Below are 7,076 nucleotides of genomic sequence, written 5' to 3'. Positions count from 1 at the left end.
TTACATGTGTATTTAATGGCATCATAGTTTCAAATGCATTGATAAAGATTTATGAATTTATCTGGAGTACCTAGGTGGTTGCCTGGGGCAGAGGGACCGTGAGAGAATATTACTGTCTTGATTGATGGATGGATATTTGGAAAGAAGGCTGCCAGACAGGTTTTTCGCTCTCACACTCCATAAAGATTTGTTCATATTTCATAGTAATGTAGTCACACTTCATAAAGATTTGTTCATATTTCATAGAAAGGTATTTACACTCCAGAGGGAAATGGTTTTGGTTTATTGGTAAAGATACTCAATAAGATAAATTGTTACTTGTCATAATCCTATTCTTTTTGTTTTCGAGACTTTTAGTTAGTCTCGAAGGGGGGAATATGTAGTGTATTAAGATTATGATTTTGTTAATGGTTTTAAGTGGAACCTGAGAGGATGTTTATTTTAGTGTCAAGAGGGAATGTTTTAGTGTGACGCCACATACAACAGACAGGAAGTGTGTGTTGTAGACAGGGGATTGGACAGTAGAGGGAGCCACCCATATCTTGGGAAGATTATATATACTGGGTAAAAACGAAGAAGAGGTTAGAGCGGCCATTGCAATCTGGGACGCCGCTCTCCGGGTGGTCATGACATCCGTAACCTTATGCTGGAATCTTGTGATATGAATAAAACTTATGATCAAAGGTTCAGTATGAGCGGACTCCTTTGTTACAGCAATAATTACCAGCATTGACTCGACACTACAGGGGCTTCATAGCAAAGGGGGTGAATACATATGCACGCACCACTTTTCCATTATACATTTTTTAGAATTTTTTGAAACAAGTTATTTTTTTAATTTAACTTCACCAATTTGGACTATTTTGTGTATGTCCATTACATGAAATCCAAATAAAAATCCATTTAAATTACAGGTTGTAATGCAACAAAATAGGTAAAACGCCAAGGGGGATGAATACATTTGCAAGGCACTGTACAATCTATCTGCAATATTAAAGCTGATCTACCCCCCCAACAAAAATAAGAAAGAAATTGATTGTGTGACTGTGACAGGAAGATAAAAAATACTAATGTTAGCTAAGATGCAGCACTTATTATGAAGTTTGCATGCCAATAGAACAAACTCAACAACAACTGAACAAAGTTGGCTAGCTGGCTAGCTAGCGCTAGTAGGCTAGCTAGCACTAGCAGGCTAGCTAGCTCTCACTAGCAGGCTGGCTAGCAAGCCTACCTGGTTACTGGCTATAGTCATACTAGCTTGTAGTAGTTAGTGGAAGTAAGTTAGTTCCTAAACCTGCTACAAGATGAAGCTGCCTGGCCAGAGCTACCTGCTGCAGAAAGGTCAGATTTTTCGATTACTTTCTGTAGCAAATGTTGCTAGATCTTTTGTCGACTGATGGTGTTTATTGACTAAATACAAATTAACAGCAGTTACTGTAAATGGTTACCTATCTGGAACTTTGCATAGCTAACATAGCTATTGCATACACCTACAACAATATCCAATTAAGCTATAGTCAGTGCTGATGTGTGTGTGTGTGAGTTCTGAATGTTCCCACAGGAGAAAAGCACAGTATGGCATCTCAGCTGATCATCATGAACTTCATGTAGTTACATCAGCCAATAAAGTAAGTTAAAATAAGCCTTTTTATTGGTATGGGTATACTTCAACAACATCCTTTCCTGCTGACTGAAAGGCAGACGGATGCTATACTCTTCAGTTGTGAACACGACGATTGCTGCGACAATTGGCTTACTTCTCTAAATGTATACAGGTGTAGGATCTTAATTTGATCACCATGTTGTTGCAGGAAATGCAAATGTCTAGTGTTTAAGGTTTAAAAAGGCTTCTTTGTCATTTCCACTTTAAAATGCCAGACTTGATTTGCCCTAACAAAAAATGTATCAACCCTAGCAAAAATGTCAATTAATCATAATTCACATTTCCTGTTGCTGCAGGATTATTTTCCTGCTGTGATAAAATGATCAAATTAAGATCCTGCATCTGTACATACCCCCCGCCACACACACGCTCTCTCCCTTTTCTCTCTTGTCTTCTCTCCCTCACTCACACACACAAACACTAACACACACAGACACACACACACACACATGCTCTCCTCTCTCCCTTTCCTCTCACTCACTCACTCACACACACACACACACACACACACACACACACACACACACACACACACACACACACATACACACACACACACACACACACACACACACACACACACACACACACACACACACACACACACACACACACACACACACACACACACACACACACACACACACACACACACACCCCAACAGGCCCATTCACACAGTTCAGTCACTCAACCCTATACAGTGGACATGATGCTCTCAAGGTCCTGCACTACCTCCTCCTACAACAACCTGTTGAGAATAAATAATCCTGTCCCCATCACTGTAATTCAGCATATCTCTCTAAACCTGCTGTACCCTACTGTGCTGAGACAATATGACTCTAGAACAGTTTTACACTATTTTAAATGGAATGCTCAACAGTGATTATCTCTCTCAATTCAGTTACATTCAAAGGGGCTTTATTGGCATGGGAAACATATGTTAACATTGCCAAAGCGAGTGAAATAAACAATCACTAATGAACAGTTCTCTCTCAACAATCCTCACAGTTCACTCACAGATGGTATGTAGGCTGGTTGATGACACCTGCAGGCCTGTTTCAGGGACAACTGGACAGAAAGTGTCAGCATTATTGTACTTCAGCTGAGACCCTCCTCTACTTCCTGTTAGGCATGATGCTCTCAAGGGGTGTCTCTCCATTTCTCTTATGTCGTATGGTATTACCTATAGATGATCCCTAGACACTTTCAAATTGTTTGCCTGTGAATGGTTGTCCACATCATCAGGCTACCTGTGTGTTGAAATACTGCGTCCCTCTCACAGAATGTAAATGATTCCTCAACTGCCCAGTACTTTCTGTTTCTGTCTGTCTCTCTCTCTCTCTCTAGGATACATTAGGGGAAGTTGTTTTGCTGTTGGCACCAATCCCATGTTGCCAGACCAACTACTTTATCTCCCTTATACTAAACTTTGCTCACTCTTGTTCAACTTCCCTTTGATTCAATGTTTAAATTTGCTTCAAGTGTGGTTTTTACTGAAAGTTGATAGATGGCACTTGTGGGTGGAGGGATGTGGGTGTGGGGGGAGAGAGTGGATAGATGGGTATAAATGGGTTTGGTTGAAGAAAATCCCTCTCCCCCTACCTCCCTTCAATCTCTTGATAAGTAATACACCTGTGATCAAAAATTAAATCAAATTGAATATTTTATAAGTTACAAGCGAAGTTTGTTTATGAAAAAGGCCTATTTAATTAAGTTAATGTATGTACAGATGTAGGACCTTAATTTGATCAATTTCTCAGTAGGAAAATAATCCTGCAGCCACAGGAAATGTGAATTATTGTGTGGATTATAATTAACTGACAGTTTTGTAAGGGTTGATAAATGTTTTGTTAGGGCAAATCAAGTCTGACATTTTAATGTAGAAATTACAAACTTTAGAAGCCTTTTTAAACCTTGAATACATTGCAAGATTGCATTTCCTGCTCTGCAGGAAATTTCCTGCAACAACAGCGTGATAAATTTTTAAGATCCTACACCTGTATACATTTAGATAAGTAGGCCAATTGTCGCAGCAATCGTCGTGTTCACAACTGAAGAGTATAGCATCCGTCTGCCTTTCAGTCAGCAGGAAAGGATGTTGGTGAAGTATACCCATACCAATAAAAAGGCTTATTTTAACTTACTTTATTGGCTGATGTAACTACATGAAGTTCATGATGATCAGCTGAGATGCCATACTGTGCTTTTCTCCTGTGGGAACATTCAGAACTCACACACACACACATCAGCACTGACTATAGCTTAATTGGATATTGTTGTAGGTGTATGCAATAGCTATGTTAGCTACGCAAAGTTCCAGATAGGTAACCATTTACAGTAACTGCTGTTAATTTGTACTTAGTCAATAAACACCATAAGTCGACAGAAGATCTAGGTAAGTTTGCTACAGAAATAATGGAAATCTGATTATTATTTTTATTTTTTTGTGATTTGTTTTCCGTTATTCCATGTCAAATTCAAAAACAAAAAACGTTTTTTCCACTCTCTGTTTTGACTCAGAAATCAAAATGACGAAACGTACATGGACCGTCCAGGTAAGCCTGATGTGTCCCTTCCATGCCCCACACTCCGTGATACAATAAGTTCACCTTCAAGAATTAATAGCAAACACAAATTCATGGAAATATGGATTGTGTGATCAAATATGGCAAATGTGTGAGTTACAAAGAAGGTTATTATAAGAAACTGCTAATACAAACAAATATTAGAGTATTATTATAAAACTATTAGAGACTGTATTAGAGTAACGATAAGAACAGACATACCAATACATGCAAGAAAGTGTATATATATATATATTTTATATATATATAACTCAGGATCAGTAATTTTCCGAAATTATTTATTGTTTAAATCATTTTTAACTTTAATTGGACAAGTAGGCTATAACATTTTTGTCATGAAGAAAGTTGTAGTAAGGACCAAGGCTTCCCTGAATACCTTGAAGAAAAGCAGTTGGTGTTGTGATCAAAGACAAAGAGCCAACAGAAAAAAGGAAAACAAAACATTAACACAAAATAATGACAAAAGGTACATTCAATTTCAAGGCCTGTGCCTGCTCTCACTATAACTTTGGAACACAACAACGAGAGTCTGTGTATTGGTTACACAGACTCCCAATGTTGTGTCCCAAAGTGACTCTCACTACAACTGTGGAGCAGCTGTGGGTTCCCCTGAGTTTAACTGTAAATGACCCACAGCGCTCCACCATTGCAGCTAAAGCCAGCAGCACAGCCTTTACAGAAAAACGTGACTGCAGAAGAAAAGAGGACTCAGAGCACCAGAGAATGATGATTCAAACCAAGTCCTCCACTTCATCCCTTTATATTCACATGTTCAGAAAAAAACAAAACATTTCAACAAAGAGAGAACACAACTCTTCAAATTTAAGAGACACAGGACTCGTTCTTCCATCTCTTGCATAACACTGACCCCCTCTGACTATAGCATTCATCACATCTCTGTCAAAAGCTGGAAGAGGAACCTGAGGTAGACAACGGTATATCACTTATTGGACATTCACAACCAATACGAGAAGGCAGAACCCTCTCAAACATTCTGATTCTGAAAACATATATAAGAATGAGAACCCTATGGTTACTCCATCACAATTGAAAATACAAAAACAATACTGTTACTGCACCTGCTCAATAATAACTTGACTATTCCAGCTTTTAGTTGTTATCAGAGAGTTGGATTGCAGTCACCGGGCATTATAACAATACAGAGGATTACACATGTAAATAAAAAGAAAAAACAACTAAAATATTCCATATACAATATGAACTTGACATTTTAACACAGCTTTTCAGACTAATGCTCATCAACAACAGTTTAAAGGGGTATTCACATTCGTATCAAAGATTAATACATTTTAGGCATCTAGGAAAAACTAAATTCAGTTGGTACTTTCTCAAAACTGGGGTATACGAAACCCCATTGAAATAACGATAATATATAATATCTCCTCCAGTGAGAAAAAGTAAAAAAGAATGTAGAAAAATCTGTCTATTTTTTGCTTCAATTACAAATAACAACGAATGTTTAAAAGCACTAACGGTGTACCACTTTCATCTTGGTTTGTGGTCTAATAGACACCCATTTATTATGTAGTAATCAAAACCTAAATGGGGATAAAGCTTTTGGAACCATATCAAATAACAAAATATCATGCAAAGATATGTGTCTAAAATGGATCTCTTGCCAATGCGCAACAGTGACCTGAATTCTTTGGTATACATTGTTTGCCATTCAAAAGAAAGTAAAACTGATTGTGTCACACTTCATGCAAACTGTCATCCTATTAGTCAGAAAACTGTTGATTGAAAATACTGTTGCAATGTAGGATGAGAATCAATATAATATACTGTATATAGCTCTGCATATAATTTCCCCGTACAATGTACACATATCTAGTTGCAACAGTAAAGCTCTAAAGAAAACCAATAATAGGATGATTTGGTTAGTGTGCATGACATTGATTATAATTGTCACTTTAACCATTATCAAGGGCCCAAAATCCTGGGGGCACTTTCTGAGAGAGAACCCGCATCTCAACTCAGTTGGTCACAGAACGGGGGCACACATGTGCAAGGCTTTGTCTTAGAAGCAGCATCTCAGCTGATCTGCATTTGATTTTTGGTCTAATACATGAGAAAAACCTCATCATTGTAATTTTCCCAGGGACCCGCTGAGAGATCAAAAACAAACTTGAGGGAGCAAACAATTATTTTGTATGATAGCATCAGTCACCGCTGCACATTGGCTGTGATCAACAAATCAAACTAATCTGACAAGTGCTAAATTTATTTTTCTACTCTATGAAAATGTATCAACTACTTAAAGAACAAAAGTAACTAGAATCTGTACTCAGTAGTACATAACAGGCGACAAAAATATAGATATCTTTAGAGATAAAAGTTTTTTTTGGTGTTCATTCCATTCACTTCCATCGCACTGATTTAACGCTTTTGGTTTTCAACAATCATTCTTCACACTTCTCCCATCCCCATGTGTCAAAGAGTTGGACCTCAGATGGATCGGACTTTGGTATAGGAGCCTTTCTGTTTATCTCCGACATCTGAGGGACTCTTTCCCCATTAAGGCCATTTATAAAGCTTTTAAGGTCTGCTGTATTGATACAGGTCGACACAAGCATTTTTGGTATGTTCTTTCCCAAAATAACCAAAAAGATAGAAATCAACCAACAAAGGATAGCCTGCCATACCACAGACACATAATTCCAACTGAATTAAAACTGAGAAGGTTTTTCCACCTGTGAGTAGGGCATCACAAGGCTCTGAACCGTAACTGACCTTGTTCTAGAGATACATTCATAACAGATCTATGGCAACTACCCTCTACAATGAGCAGTTCAGCACTAAGAAGATA

This window comes from Coregonus lavaretus (genome assembly GCF_964263955.1).
Source record: "Coregonus lavaretus genome assembly, chromosome: 4".
Taxonomy (NCBI): domain Eukaryota; kingdom Metazoa; phylum Chordata; class Actinopteri; order Salmoniformes; family Salmonidae; genus Coregonus; species Coregonus lavaretus.
This window is presented reverse-complemented; position numbering follows the sequence as displayed.